Source organism: Colius striatus, chromosome 1 (assembly GCF_028858725.1).
Source record: "Colius striatus isolate bColStr4 chromosome 1, bColStr4.1.hap1, whole genome shotgun sequence".
Lineage (NCBI taxonomy): Eukaryota > Metazoa > Chordata > Aves > Coliiformes > Coliidae > Colius > Colius striatus.
In genome coordinates this window covers 102,170,652-102,187,936 of record NC_084759.1, presented here as the reverse complement: position 1 = coordinate 102,187,936, position 17,285 = coordinate 102,170,652, and positions in this window count along the sequence as shown.

The following is a 17,285-nucleotide window of genomic DNA, read 5'->3' as shown; positions in this document are numbered from 1 at the left end:
CAAGCAGCTTCATTGTCTTCATTGATACTCCTTGAAGAGAAAGATTTACTGAGTAAAGGGCTTGAACATGCCTTCCTTGTGTTGTAAAGAAACAAAAGTCCAAGTGTATTTTGGCCATTGGAAGACTTTTCCCTCATCCATCTCCCCTTCTAAAAACTACTCTTGTGGCTGACATTGATTATATCAATCTGTATCACCATTTCAAGCAGAGTTCAGAAAGCACAGCTACCTGTCTTCTAGTATATCCCTGTTTAAATGATGCATTAGGTAGTGGATATCCAAGGTTAAATTAATTTATGCTCCAGGTCTATTATTTTGATTATTAGACATAATTTTCTCTCAAAAAGGTTCATTTCAGGATACTTTCATCTTCAAACAAAGAAAAAGTATATTTATATCTTTTGTAGAGTACCATAGAGTGTTTCAGTCTTTGTTTGTACTGTAAATATATCTAGTTGGAAAACCTTTAAAAAGTTATATTCAGAATGTGCCCATATTTTGAAGTAAACCATGATCCTTTTTTTCCTTTTAGATTTAAGCAATTTGCTGAAATGAATATATTTGTTTAGCAATCTAAAATTTTTACTAAAGCTAAAAAAATGAAGGAGGAATATTATGCCTTCTTTGCATGTACAAGAAGTGTATTTACAAACTGAAATCAGATTATGTTTTTACAACAACAGGGTTATGGACAGTTAATGTATTTAATCTCTTAAAATGTTACAAACAGTTTTGCAAAAGTTCAGTGTAAGGTCCAGTGAACATCCTCAACATTATTTCAATGCATAATAATTAGGTGAAAGTTTAAATGCCTACCAAGTGTCACATGGGAGGCTCTGAGATGGCAAAAAGAAAGGTCTACTAAAGCAAACCTTGCTGTTCCCTTTCTGCTGACCTGGAGAGTCTTGCCTGCTGCAGAAGCAGCAGCTCTCCTGGGTGGTGTGAGGCAGCGACACTGTGACGCTTCCATGCCTCAGTGTGGCTGTAAGTAGCAGCGGTGGAAGAATGGTTAGAGAGCAGGAGTGAAGCCAAGGTTCTTGTGACTATACAGATTCATGGTTGTTCTGCCTGGTAGTGACAGACTGTAGTGGCTGCCTCGAGATCTGGGGCTGAGGTCTGCTTTGAGTCTCTCAAAGCAAGACATGTTTCTTTCAGCAGCAATCTCAGAGCCCTTGGCAGCGTGTGAGGGCTCAGTCCTGTGAGGGATCCTCTGTGGCTTCATGAGTTACTTCAAAACTTAAGTCCTGATTTTAAGGCAAAAATTACGAGAGAGGTGAATGTGTATTTCCAAACATATAATAGCATCGAGATTTTTATTTCTAGCATAGTAACTGATAAGCAGATTAACTTACGCTAAAACAATGTTTGAGATTCTTTTTAGTTACCTGCACATTGTGCAGGCCAGCATAACAAATATCCTAAAATATAGTCTGTAAAATTGTTTACTTTAGATTTTGCAAAGTTACACATACACACATCCGTTTCTGATGAATCTGTCCCTGAATATGACAGGTTTCCCAAGGGCTAAGCATTACAAACGCTCAACATTTACCTTACAGTATGATATAAAAAATTTTGTATGTCAACATTACACTCCTCTAAAATATTGAAGAAAGTGATGTAAAGAAGAAAAGAATTCCACAGACTTCTTTTTTCTTTGACAGAAATCAGGAACAGTGATGTAAAAAACCTATTACATTTGAGTGGAGCGGGGGACGTAGAGGGGGAATGTTAAGTTTAGAAAACACAATGTAGTCATGTAACCTGCAATGTTTGCAACCTATGCAAATATTTATGACAGAATAAAATGCTGTTAGGCTGGCAGATCACAGTTGAAATTGCTTTTTGTAGCCTCAGAACATGGCTGAAGAAGCAGAGTATTTGACTATAGTACCCCCGTGATAATATTAGGAAAGAAACAAATATTGGAGAGAAATTCCAAATACTTACAAGGTATCTCATTTGGAGGCATACATTAGTTTGCTAAATTTCAATTCCCAGACTGGTAATCATGATTGTTAATGTATATTTTTTATGACTTTCAGAGCAAGAGAAGCCAACTTTAGGAGCATGCATATTGTGATATCCTCAGCGGTAAGTACCCTAACTGCAATCAAGTTTATTACATTTTTGTAGAGCAGAGGCCTTTTCAAGACCACACTTGCTGCAGCTTAGTCACACAACAGCTTCAAATGTCATTCTCGAATAATAGGGTAGTAATATGATATACTTTATAATGAAAATCAGTGTAAAGCACAGGTGGTTGCTAGTATTTGTGTGGTCAGATATAAAAGCTTCACTATGGGTACAAGCTACTGCTTTCCCACTTGAGGAAAGTATAATTAAAAGTGGTTTCCAGATGTGCTGGCACACATCTGCCATTCTTAAAAAGTGAGGTTTGCAAATGCAAAATGAACTGTGTTGCATTCATCATTATAAAGCTGTTGATGGGCTTTCAGGCAATAAAAAGGTTGGAAGCATCAACACCCCCTGCTGTAAAACTGAGGTGTCTTTAGACAACAGACTAGTGTTTTATGTTCATGCTTTGTTCTTAGGACATTCAATGAGTAGTTGATAGCTGATCTGTGGCAAATATGCAAAATCTATCTTGACAAAGTTTTGACATTTATTTCATGAAGACACGAGAGCTGATTCCTTACTACCAGAGAGATACATCAAGTTTGGACTTTTTAATTTGTTTCTTTTCAATGCAGTGAAAAAAATGCTGTCCTGAACCATGCTGCCTTGTACCATCTAATGGCTCCTTTATCTTATTATAGTTCCCTTATCCTATTTTTCAAGATTTGTAAATACTCAGAAAACAAGAAAAACTTAATGTACTGAAAATTGACCTTAGAGCAAATTTCAGAAAAGATGTTAAACTTTAAAATATTGCTAAGAGGAGATTACAGATATTTTCATTTAGCAAAATACAGATTTTTAGGACATACTGTAGATCCTGATATAAACTTGACTTCACTAGAACAAGTATTTCCCTTGAAAATGTTATTAAAATAAATCCTGGTTTCAGAAGAAAGTTTTTGCAACTCCAGAAGTTTTAGTTACTGCTGCCGCTTGAAACCAGCACAAGGGAAGAATTCTGTGTCTACCATCTTAATGCTGCTTCTTCTAACACTACACCACTTACTGATATCAATTGTCTTCCAGTTAGTTTTGAAAAAAAATAACTAGCCTGAGGATCTTTGACAATTGATCAGGCCACTAAAAAATAAGAGAAGATTTTTTAAGATGCCATGTGTAATATTGCCTGACCTTTGCATATATTTCCTTTACTTCCACAGGCGTGACTTGTAGAATTCTTTGACAAGTGAGAATCTAATCCTTAATATTTTCTCTTAGGGAAATTCTGACACTGAGTAAATTAAATATTTTCTGGATTATTTTCTTTTAGTTGGACTTTTCTGCATAGAAATTGCTTCCTCCGTTTAAGTCTCTTTTTCTTGACCAAGCAGAACTGAAACCCTCTTTTGAAGTGTGTAAATATTGGGATACTTTACATAAGATTTATTCAGAAAAAGAACTGTTCTGATCAAATAAATTTTAGCAAAAAAAATTATAATGTAGTCCATACTTAAATTTTTGGATTAACTTCTCTGTACAGAGGATTGTAAATTGTTATAAAGGTGTTGACAGCTTCAGTGAGGGATTCAAAATGTAGCCTTGGTAGTAAAGAGAGTGAACTGTCCTACCTTGTGGGTTATAACATAATAACTTGATAAGGTCTTAGTTCTGATCTCTCAGATCTCTGAAAGGCTCCAGATGAGCATGTCATCTGATCTGTGCCTGGAGCACCTTGAGAATCCAATGAAAGAGATGATAATCACAAAGAAGGATGTTAACAACTTCATAGTGAAAATACTAATTTCAGCAATATTGCCTGCTAGTACAGTGTTTTGTTGGGGTATTTTTTAGTGTTGTAATGACTGGGTATATTATAAATATTCTATCTTGATATAAGGACTTCAAATTTGTGCTACTAGTGAGTGTTTTTTTGCTAACACATGCATGTATATTTAATATTAAAAGACCTTTAAATCGTTGCCTAGAGGGTAGGATTTTAGCACCCAACTGTTATAAATTTCTTTTCTTTTTTTTTTTTCCTGGCAAAATGCCATTTGACATCATAAATGTCTACAAAAATATAGCCATTCAGGTGTGAAAATGTGCAAACTCACCACTGCTTAGGAACTTAACTCATAATCTATTGCAATTAAGACTTGTTAGTTGCCACTCCCCTGAACTAGCTGTTCACATCAGAGACCAACCCTGGCAACACTCACAACCTAGCTCGTGGTTTTGTACATAACTTTTGTGTAAACTGTCAATTTTTGTAGAAACTCAGAGAGTTTAGCCATAATAAGTAGCTTACTGAAAAAAGATAGATTATTTATATGTAGAGGAGTTTATGTCCTTGGTATCTGCAGAATTTTGAGTGTTTGTTGATTGATTGTGTTCTTATTAGTTGACAAGTAAAATTCTGACCTGACTAGAGGAGATGTCAAAAAGTCTTTTGGTGGTGTGCATCAAGCTATCTCTACGAGATATTGAATAGAGTTTTAGAAGAAGTCATTGAGTTGATGATTGTGAGTGGAGAAACTGGTATGAATATATGATTGTGTTGCAAATATTTATTGCTAATTTTGCAAGGACATAATTTTCTGTATATCTATATCTATATCCTTGGTTTTGGTAGTATTCAATGCAAATGCAATGCACCCTATTTTGCTCTGAAAAAATCTGAACCCCCCCCACTTCATACTGTGTTTTATCTTGATTTAGAACACTTTTTTTTTTAAGCCTTCAGTTGTTGATTTTCATGCTTTCTTGTAAATCAGAATCATTGCCAGCATTTCTTATGTCTTCCAGATACCCATTCTTCACCTTAAATTAAAGACTTCTGTTTGTGGCTTGACAATTAGTTACTATAAGAAAATAGTCTATGATGTTAGAAATCATTGACTAAAGTGTTGGGGGGAATAAGACATAGAAAAAGGACTCTTTAATATTAAGACTATTTAAAATAAAATATATCCTTAATGATAAAAAACAATCAGGGAGGAGAAGGAAAGACACATTCAAAATATTTCTAAAAAATATTCTTCAAAAATTTTCATTAAATAACTTTACTGAACTTGAAAATGGATCAGAAATAATTCTTATCTGTGTCAAGAATTTTTTGAAGTTTCAGAACTTTGTCCTCTCTGAAATATTAAGGAAAGATAACATATCAATTATTTTATGAATAAAAGTCAGGGAAAAGTGAATCAGATCAACTTAAATATTTTAGCAGAAATTTTAAAATATTTATTTTCTTTTTCTACATATCTCAGTCTTTAGAGGAAGGAAAAAAAAGGTAGTTCAGAACTTTAAACTACAACTTTTTAATATCTAAAATATCTAAATGGAATATTTGAACAATTTCAAAACACTCTCTGTTTTTTTTTTAAATGGAAAATGAATTGACGTATTTCCTTGCAAATAATTTTGCTTTTAATGAACCAGCTTTATCTGAGGGAAAATTGTCTTCCTACTAACTATATCATGTGACAAATATATATTTTGTTTGTCTTTAATCTTTGTATTTGTGATTTAATACAGTATGAAACATTAACAAATTATCAATGTAAGCCATGAGTTTTCTTGTTCCTCTTTAGAGAGAGTGAAGTAGATGATAGTAGAAATAGATTGAAAATCTAGTTCACAGACTTTGCCTGTGGATAAGCCTCATCTACTCATGAGGCTTATAAGACCACTGAGACCACCAAAAGTTGTGTACTTGACGATTTACTCAAGGTTGGTATGTGTTAACACCATTATAAATATGTCTTATTTAGGTGGGACCTGCACAGAGGCCACTATGCTGCAAGTAAGCTTAAATATGGCCATGCAGGAAGTTTCTAGCCTGAGCTTTCATCTGCTTTAGATTTTCCCTCAATGACTGGCAAAACTGTCCGCAGCACACATCTGTAGCCAAAGCAGCATTACCTGCTGCAGCATGGCTACTAGCAAGACAGGATCCCTGGGAAACCAAAGGTGATTTCTGTTGAGGCCCCATGCGCTAGTGTCAAACTTCTAGTAACTTGCCTTCTCCCAGCATCAGCCCTTCATTTAACTGAGTTGAAATCCCTTGGTATTTTCATGTTTCCATACATCATTGTGTAATAATCTTTCAGTGTTGTTTAAGTCAGTCTTAAAGACACAGCTCTTAATAGGGTCAATATTCAAAATGATTATGCCATTGCTTTTTAAATTTCTTATGAAGGAATATCTGCTCTCAGCCAGAAATGTGGACACAGTGCCTTCTATTCTTATGCAAAGTTGTGAATTGTGGCACTAGCAATGAAGACAAATATATCCCCCTCCTCACCTGTTTTGTTAAAACTGTTTCTATACAAATTCTTAAGAATCTCGATTATTTCTCGTCAGTGTTGATTCAACTACTAGAGACAATACTGAAGAGAGAGTATGTTCTAAATAGTTATTTGTTTGCATTTTTCTGTGATGAAATTAAGAATATTTTATTCTGAGCCAATCTCTTAGAACTGCTTCCAAGTTCAGATTATTAAAGGGGTATTATAAATCTCTGAGAAATTAGTTTTAGCTGTTTAGGAACAGTGCATGAGTTTCAGTTAGTAATTCAGTTTAAACTCATGTCTGCACAGTGAGTGCAATTGCTGTTGACAGATACTCCCTGCTTAGTTGTGAATGTGTTGCTAGTCTGAAGTGCAATATCCATCTTTGGGCACTGTACAGCAATAAGGAGGCAGAGCACAACAATAATAATCAAAGGTCCAGAAGATCTGATTTACAAGGAAAGTTTGAATGGAGTCATCACCAAGTATGTTAGGAATTACAAGAATAACTAGTATTGCCCTGCAGAAGCATGGTGAACTAAATGATCCCTTATATTCTCTTCAGCCTGTCTTCTCATTCGCTCCATCATTTCCCCCATTCTACTTCTAGTTCTCCACCACACACTCTCAATAGACACAATTTTTCAATGTTTTGGGGATAATTTGTGGACAGAGCTTCTTGTTATTAAATTTGTAAAGAGTTGGTCAGAAAAATTTAACTCCATTATAATAATATTTCATGTCTGGCAAACTGATTTGTAAGGCAAGAGCAGTAGCTATGGTGCATGACATTTGGGAAAATAAGTCTCTTTAGCTTTTATCATGGATCCTTTTCACAGCTGTATTTCCTGGTACAGTGCCTGAATAGCACTGTTACTTTCTGAAATGAAGAGGAAGAATGTTCCTGGAGCTCTTGGTCCAGGAGCAAATTCTCTGTGCTGCTTTTTTTTTTCTATCCATAGGCTTCCAGGGGCATCTGAAATGTGCCACTGAAAATTCAATGGAAATACCCCACTTCATTAAAGCTTCAATAAAGCGGAGTACTTACTAGCAAATTGTGAATACATGGGAAAAAAAGAAAAAAAAAAACCAAGGCCAAACCAAACCAAATAAAAAGAATCTAAGCCCCAAAATCCTAGCAAATTATAAATTATCTCAGCTTCAGGGTGATGTCTTTCTAAATGACTATGAAAGTGCTCATGGGAATATCTCATACTAATTAGATAGCTGAAGATAAATTGGGCTTTAAGCATTGTGATAATTTTGTTTGGATTTTACTTTAGCCTTTTCTTACCACTAAAACAAACAGTTGTATACAATGCTGAGAATGTGTGTCTAACGCTAAACAAATCCTTTTACACATACAAAAGATGAGTACACACAGTCTGTGTTTTGCCAATGGATTCAGTAACACTATGAATAAGCATGGAGCACATGCAAATGCCAAGCTCTTGACAAAAAAAAAAAAATAGAAGACAATTTAAAAAGTCTTGTTATCCTAGCTAGAACTGCAGAAGACTACCTTGTTTTCCTTTCAAAGATGATGGATATTGGACACTGATAAAAACATCAAATACCATCAAAGTTAGATAGATACATGGGTAATTTCCTGTCAAAAGTGTTCAAAGTAATATTCAGATTCTGTCCTTTGATGTGAATGGGGTGGGGGTTTGCAGGGCAGAATGTATTTCCTAACATGGTGAAAACACCTGTTTGCACCTGAGCAACCAGGTATCTTACTAAGTACTGACTCTTTGCCTCGATGCACTACGAGGCTAATTTACAGTCGCTGTCTACCAGGAAGCTCTCAAATTGGAAAGCAAACATAGACTGAAGACAAAATACACTATGACATCCAAACCAAGTCTGTTAAAGCAAACAGAAAATATCAACAAAAATGGATTAAGGGAGCAGAAAGCAAGTTGGAGATGTTTTTTGTCTTTGTAGAAAGCAAAGAAAATTCCCATTTGTGGTGTTCTGCATGTGAATGGAAAAAAAAAAAAAAAAAAGAAAATCCATCTGTGTGAAACACAGGAAAGAAGGTACTAAAGTAAAACAAGAATAGATTTAATGATGGAGTAAAAACCACATAGTCTGAAAATACAGCAAGGTAATGATTCTGGAAATCAAATGTAGGTAGAAGCAGGTTTCCATAATACATCTAAAAATTCTAGGAATTGTGATGATTCTGAATAGAAGGCTTGCACTAAAATCCTGCTTACTAAATAGTGTTTTCAAAGGCATATGGAACACAGTTAAAGACATATCTAGATAATAATAAAAGTTGACCAACTGATCATCATAGTTCCTGATCCATAGTTGGAGGTAAGCTTGTTAAATCTCATCTATTTGCAAATCTATAGTAACAATGCAGAAAGTCAAGAACAATGAAAAAGAGATCTTCTAGGCAGTGACTGCCTATTTTAAAGCTGTAAAACCCACCTGAGTGGTGTGGACTTCGAATATCCACTCTTCTTTTTACCATCTTGGGTGAAAAAGTTTCTTTTCTCTCGGGTTTGATTTAAAAAATGAGGTTGAAATAATGCTAGGGTAATGTAAGAATTAAGCATCTGGTCTTTCTGCTGGCCTTCTATGTTGGGCTTGTATTTCACTCAAAGTATTATTCGTATTCTATGCACAAAGTAACTGATTTTGTTGGTTTGTTTGTTTTGTTTTTTTTTTTTTTTTTTTAAACTAAGAAACTGTCAAGAACAGTTGTTATTGCCAAAAATACCACAGAGGATCAGTATCAAGAGAATTGATAGTGATCAGAATTTAGAAATCTGAGCTTACAGGGGGAATTGAAGGAAAGTTCACAAAAATATCTCTACAATAGATGCCAGACTTGTGATAAGCTTGTGGAAATCAAGAAGCAGACAAGGAAACAAATAGACACCTGTCATGGCCTCAAGTTATGAAAAAGGGAGGAGGAAGGGACCCCACAAGGAGGTAGTTAATGTTAGGTAATATTTAAAAGTTTTCAGAGCATACCCAAATCAAATCTCTGTGATCTCTGACATTTTGCCTGTTACAAACAAGTGCAATATTCCATCTGAGAAGTGTATGTTAAAAAGTCTGTGTTATGGTGAAATAATTTGGTGGAGTGAGTAATGAGCCAGTAAGCAGTGAGGAATCTGTGATGCAGTTTAGAAGGAGAACTTACAGTTTTGTGGTAACATGGGAGGCTGCCAATGTACAGCAATCAGACCAGAATAACTGACGGATGAAGGATCAGGTTAGAAGCGAGACTGTTGCTTTGCTCCATCTGTGAGGTGGTATTTCCAGAAAACAGGATTTTTGGTGCTAAGAACCCCAAATATGCTTCCCCCCCCCCCCCAATCTCAAATTAAATGTCAATATTGCTTGCACATACACAATTTTAAAGTGTTCTGGAGTGAATCATGTGTCATCTCACAGAACACGTTTCAGCCAGATTGAAGTCACTTCCCTGCTTATGCAAAACATGGATAATAGGGCTTCACAGAGAACAGGAAAATTAATTTTTGAGAGGAAATATAGGAAATATTTGAAAAAAGTTTTAAGAAACAGAAGGGGAAATGACCATTGATAAGAGGAAGCATCAGGGCACGTTATCCTAGAATTACAATACTAGTTCAGTAATTTTCTTTTTACTTTCCAGTCAAGTACACTCCTTTCTGTTTTTCTTCTTGATAGCTATCATACTCAAAGCCTCACATTTGAAGCAAAAAAATCCAACTCTGAATATTTTGTTCAGTTGATTCTATACCTGATATCTTCTCAGGAATTTAATGTGATATCACAAAAGTTAGCAGATTGGACTATATAAGATCGTGTGCACCATACCCTGATGGAAAATATGTGAGAATAAAGTTCAAAGCATTTAGAAAGCATTTATTTCCAACATGTTACCTGAGAAGAAGTTAGGAAAGAATAGTGATTTTTTATATATATGTATTTTTATTTATTTAAGTCCACTAATACTGAAATACTTCACCTCTGAGAACACCAAAGTGGTGACAAAGTGATTTTCACCACATTATTGACAGTAAGAAAGAAAAATCCTAACTGAAATTCAGATGGACTTTGGCCTGAAATTAAGAATTCAGAATTTAAAGCTTTTTTGGGGGAGTTCCCCATGGCTTTTTCCATGAGGGTTTTTTTTTTTTTCCTGTTTCCTCTGCCACTTACTAGTTTAGTTACTGCATTTTCTTTTTTATCTTTTTCCTTAGAATTCTTCACTAAAAAGGACAGGGCACTCAAAATGCTGCAACATAGGCCCATCACACTATAAAAGGTGTACAGTTATCACACATAGGTTACTTCCATTGGCTACTTCTTCGCTAGTCACTATGAGTCTGCCTTGACAGCACAGTGTTTCCTAACAGTTTGAATTAATTCCGTACACTTTTAATTCAAATGTAGCTTGTGAAGAATTTCCCGTGTTTCCTAGGATAAAGAGAGTCCACTTATGGTGCCTTCAGTAGAGGCAGACAGAAGTAGAAACTTTTTTGATTTTGTAATATGGTTCTAAGACATCCGTTCTTGGAGAGTTTGGGGGCTATTTACATCATCTAATGTAAAAAGACTGTTCAGAAACAGAGGCAATTGCAATTTCCCTTTGGAAGAGCCCCTCTCTATCCATTTATGGGCATGGAAATGCATCTTTTTACTTGAGGTAAATTAGGTACCAGAAGTCATGCAACTAGAAAAATCATTGGCCTTTGCTTTGAGCTCATGTAGTCTAGGTCTTGAGGAAAAATAAAAGGAAGATACTCATAACTGGACTGAAGCAAACGTCAAAATTCCCACCTCACTCTCTTCTCCAGCATTCAAAGTAGTGCACAGTTTTCTTATGCTTTGACATTTAGATCACTTTTTTGTTATGGACAGTGCTACAATGATCCTTTCTCCGTATTTGAAGCTGGGAAGAACAAGTTCTGTGTCACAGAGACTATATTGGCCTATGGTATTCGTTGAAAGTTTTTACATTGCCAGATTGTCATTTATATATTTGGAGACAGATTTTAGTTTTATTCCCTGAGACCAACTCTTAAATCATAATTTTTATTGTAAATTTAAGAAAATGTCAATGCAACATCTGAAGGATGAAGTCAAATATAGAAGTTGTCTGGTGTCCTCACACAGTGCAATACTCAGAAGACCAATGCAAAAACTACCATTTTAGTGTGAGTTTGTTTCAAAAAATAACCTGAGCATATAAAAGAAGAGTGGAAAAGTATATTGTACTCAAAGGATTGTGCTTTCTTTGCTCTTCTCACAGCACTTAAAGTTCATTCCTGCTTTTTTTCTGCTCCTTATGAATAAAAAAAAGGACATCCTGCAAAACCTATTATAACACATTATTCTAAATGCCAGTCAGATAACATATGAAGAAATCCATTACCTATCAGAAGGTAGGACTGGAGGTGAAAACCAGACATGTTCCAAAATGGCCTTGCATAGCTGAAGAATGATATTTCACAGCAAGTTGGCCTCATCAGAAGCTATGAGCACAAGTATTTACAATATCTGTAGACAGCATCTCTCTCTAGGAACAATGATTTTGTGTTTCTTTGAAACAAGTTGTTGTATTACTTAAAAAGAATTAACTAGTATTTCATTATTGTGATACGAAAAATTTAAAGAAGCAATTTTTCTTTAGGTCTGTGGGTGGAAGGTGAAGCCAAACAAAGCTCTGAGTGGTGTAGGTTAATGTGGTGCATTATAAACTACAATGGCAAAATGATAAAGTAAACTATTCTATAATCCTATGAAACCAGATAAAAATGTGGCAGTGGCAGGTAAACAATATTCTTGGAAAAATATTGAGCCAATGAAGTCTAGAAATATATTGTTTTGGAAGTGTTTCCTCAACTTTGTCTTTTAAAAATCAGTAGTTTTGAGTTATTTTTACATCACAGTGTCATGTTCTGTAAGAAGACTTTTAAGTTGTTCAGTGTTTATACTCACGGGTACAGTAACTGTGGCATAGGACAGTAGATAGAAATTGTAGCTATACTATACTAAATTTTAATAAATCCTATAGCAATAATGAAAACTGATCTTTCATGACTGAACATGGTTCTGGGATTTCAATATGTTGAAAACTATTGGCTTCACAAGCATCCATGTGTTTTTAATTCAGTAGTCTTAATTACAGGGAATGTAATGATAATGAATAGTAACAAGGAATAAAATAACAAGGGGGAAATAAGACAAAAGAAAACTTTTTTTCCATCCAGAGGAGAGAATTATTTTGGTATTAAATTGGTGCCTTTACGTGGAAAAGCTTATTTGTTGTACTTATAGCATGAATACATGCTGTTAGCAGTTGTCCTTTAATTAATTTTTGCTTTCCTTTTTTATTTCTTCTTTGTTTTTCCTTTTATGGCTACAAATATCTATTTAACAGTTGGAAAAACCTTATGTTAATTTGTGTTCCTAAACAGGAAGGCAGCTGATGTCTTAAGAGTTTGGTAATGGGATATCAGATTTTTCGCTGCTATAAAGTCAGTAATAAACTTAGGCAGAATGTTAGTGCTGTTGAACAAGCACTTTGCCTTTGACTTTAGTAGAATCAAAATTTCACTGTTTGGATGTGATAAGTCAGAGTCTGTAGCAAACAGAGGAAAACTTCCTCTTTGTTTTGCCTTAGTGGAGGCCTGGAACTCTCTCCTGACTGCTCAGTTGCCCATGTCTAGGCTGAAATATTTGTAGTCCCTGTATCTTTATCATAGAGTGATCCAATGTCTGCAGCTTGTACCTTGTTAAGTAGAGTATCTGATAGCTGAACAGGCAGAAAGGTAATGGTCTTTGATTTGCTTGCTTTTGTTTTCCAGAAGTTCTGGAAAGGCAGTTCTGCCTTAACTTCTAGTAAATAAGACTTCAGTCTCCTAGTTTTGTAAGACATCAAAAAATGAAATAACCAAGTCAAAAAATTCAGCAATTGGCAGAAAATAAAGCAGAAGGATGATAAACTGTAGAATCCTAAGCCTGGAAATATGCACATTTAAAATATTAAATGAACCAATTACAAATAAAGACAAATTCATAATGCTTGGGAATTGTTGAGGTCGTTTGTTCATGATGTGTATATAAACCTGGTGTGATGCAGTACAGAAGATGAAGCCATATTCTTCTCAGTAATATTTAGTGAAAAGACGATGAGCAATTCCAATTAAAAAAGAAATCAATCATGAAATTTTACTGTGGGGGAGGTCAACATTGAAACAGAATACTCAAAGAGTTTGTAGATCCTCCATCCTTGGAGATGTGAAAATCCAACTGGACATGGCCCTGAGCAGCCTGCTCTGGCTGACCCTGCTCCAGGCAGAGCTTGCCCAGTCAGTCTCCAGAGGTGCCTTCCTGCTTCAGTTTTCTGTTTAGATCTACAACATGATCTTGGCCAATGTAAAAACTTTAAAGCTATAGTTTATTAAAAATTTATAATCTTACAGAAATGCAAATTAAAAAGATTTTAAATGATATTATTTACACCTCTATGGTGTAAAATATATAGATAATGCATATTTAAGTTAGTGTTTAAGACCGGTCTTAAGTTAGAAGTTGTTCCTAAATTAATTTTTTTTAATTGTCATTATAAAACAGGATTGTGAAGGATAAAACCATAGAAGTTGGAAAAGAAGACCATTCACAATGTTAATACCATGTTTAAAAGCATGTCCTGGGCCAGATATTAACTAGCTGAAAAATATGTGAATTATCTTTTAAAATGCTGATTTGTGAAAATAATTTGTAAGGTCACTGTATGTTCACTTTCCACTTTTTTTTGTCTTTCCTTCTTCTACAAGTGTGTATTCTCCTTGAAGCTGCCCCAGTCTTTTAGGAACTTTGTTTTTCCCCTGATTCTGAAAATTCTACACTACGTGTTTATGTGCATCTTGGTCAGCTAAAGACTTCAGTGCAGTTTAGTGTGCAGTGTGACTATATTGCTAACGTATTTATTTTGTGTAATTGGATGCTGCTCACAGGCTGAGCCCAGAGCCCCTCACTTTGCTGGGTGCTATGCAGCACAAAGCAGGAAATGTTGTCTGCCCAGGGAGCCTCTCAAGCACACAATTGGGATGAATTCTTCAATAGGCTCTGCATATGACATCAATAGCCTCTGCTTTCCCCCAGCTTTCTAAGGGGCATTTTAGGGGATATATTTAATTTTTAAATTGTAGCTTTATAGGGAAAGAGTTCTTGAAAGTAAAGTGGACACAGAAGAGAAGAAAATAAAGTAAGGAGGTGGTAGTATGGCAACATTCAAAGCATCAGAATGACCAGGTGGCAAAACATGGCTGAATTCAAACATTTGGACAGTGCATTTGCATGCCAAAAACTGATTTAGAAAAGATTAATAGTTCCTATGTATTTGCAATAGTCGATAATGCAAAAGTACAGCTTTTTTTCCCCTTTTTCCCCCTTTTTTTTTTTTTTTTAAACAAAATGTGGAAGCAGTAGTTGTGAGAGGAGATCTGGCTTCTAAAATAGTGCCCTTTTGGCTGAATCAGAACCTAACGTCCTGTTCAATAAACAAAGAAAAAATATAAACAATTCTTTAACCTTTAAATTTGATTGCATTTTTAGCATTTGTTTGTTTACCTTGGGGGGAAAAAAAAACCCACACACTTTTTCTTTTTCTTTTTTTTCCCTGAAAGATAGTTTAAAACAATAAACCAAATCTTTGAATAACATGCATTGACATGCCTTAATATATTCATGAGTGATCAAAATACAGTACAGAAATCACATATGCTGCTCTGCTGCAACTTTCAAGGTTCAATCCATCATTCTGGAACCCAGGGGGCTGAGATTTGACATCCTGCCTAGAAACCATTGGCTGGAACTGTGCCATCTTATGTTCAGGTTAAAAGAGCAGCTGTAATTTGTCTGGGTAGCACTTTAACTATGCACAGCAAATCATAAAACCCATTTTCAGTAATAAACTTGAAGATAAAATAGATCCATTTACCTCATTTCCTGATCCATAGAAGATTTTCATCATTTTGATACAATACCACTTGGAGTTTGATCTTATAATGATGCAGATTTCTGTAACAATCTTTCTCAGATTAGCATTTTTATTTAGCATATATATATGTACTATGTAGGAGATTTCTTTTTGACACTTAATGGAAGTCTTTTTCTATTGTTCTTCAAAACAGAAAATATGAAAATAATTTCATTTTAGGAGTTAAGTTTATATGTGATTGCCACAATAAATAAAACCTGATTGTAACCTTTTTCATTTGTAAATATCAGCTGTGAAAATACCCTGTCCTATTCTTTGTTTCCCCCTTTATGTATGGCTTGCTTGCAAGGATGTAACAAATGCAAATATTTCCAGCACCTCAATGAAGACGTTTTAAGAATATATATAAATATTTTTTTTTTTATGTTTTTGAATTGTGAAGATTTTTTATTTCAACTTTTGTGTGTACCCTTGTTTGCAAGTGTAGCTTTACCTGAACAGCAGAGTTGGGAGGGGAGATTTTCTGTGCACTTTAGTAACCCAGAGGAGCTCCTAGGATGGATTTTCCTCAAGGGGATGTGTAGGTGAGCCCAGCTGTGGGGAGCCTAACCAGAGGCAGCCACACTCAACTGTACATGGTGACTATAGGCTTAATTTCAGTTCTTTTTGGATGTTGTACAATTTGGATTCTAGCAATGGATTTCTTCTAATAGAAGAGTGGAGAAGCTTTGTGTGAAGTCAGACCTATACACTATAAGAAATTACAGAATGACATTAATGACCATTAAACAGACTACCCAGCCCCTGTGAATATTTTGTGCCTCTAGAGGTTCATTTAGTAGCCTTCTGCCAAGTGCCAGGTATCTGGATTTTCTTTTTTAGAGAGCCATTTCTCTCTCTGTGTTTCTATTAGGACCTGCCTCTTTGAGCTCTACAGATCTCTCCTTTTTTTGGTATGTTTTCAACTCTTCAGGTTTGCTACGCCAAAAGCAAAGCCCTGTGTCAGTCTTCCTAATCAGTGTCCACCGTTGCTGAGCTAAGGAGTTACATTCAGAAGATGCATCTTGTGCCCCTGTGTGCTGCCCATGTATCACCACTATAGCGAGCACAAGGGAAGATTCTTTCTCTTACCCTTTCCTCAATACCATGGGGCTTTTGGTCACTATTAGTAAGATGGCTATTACTATATTTTTGTAGCACAGCCTACTCTGTTGAAAACACATTCTTTCAGGGTGTTTGTTTCCTTTAAATGATCTAGCCCATTGAAAGTTCCTTTAGATTAAGAATTTGTAGGAGAACACTGTAGTCATGTAGATAATGTCTAATACATTAGACATGTATTTTACTGGGGTAACCTAGCTGGGGAAAAAGAAATGTATAGTCTATCTTCCCTTACCACCTAGAGCAGACTGCAGGACAGCATTGTGTGTCTTGGTGGCCACACAAGCACTTTGTATTCACTGGAGACTTGGAGGTACGACAGCTGCATATAAATATGCATAGTTGAAGCAATTCATGATTGTGCCTCATTCTAGGGCTGATTGGCTGTAGTGCTGCCACTGCAAATCAATGAGCGTTTTCCTCATCTATCAGCTGCTTGCATGCTTGAAAAGCAGACAAAATGGTTAAAACAGCAACAGCCCACAGAGGGCTCCTGAGTGAGTGAGACTTGTTTGCTGCAGCACTCAAAACATTTCCCTGAATCTACAGTAGCTCTCAGTAGATGAATTTAGCACTCAGCAGATTAATTTAGCTCCCAGTGTACTGGATTTAGAAAGGAAAACTAATATAGATGAATACATTCTGTTCAGCCAGCATATTTTGTTTTGCAACAATACACATGTCTTATTTGAACTGCAATCTGGTTGGAAAGCATTTTGCGAGTGGTACATTGGTCATAAAAATGAGTCATGCTTGCTCATTTTTTAAAAAGCTCTCATCTAGTATAGATT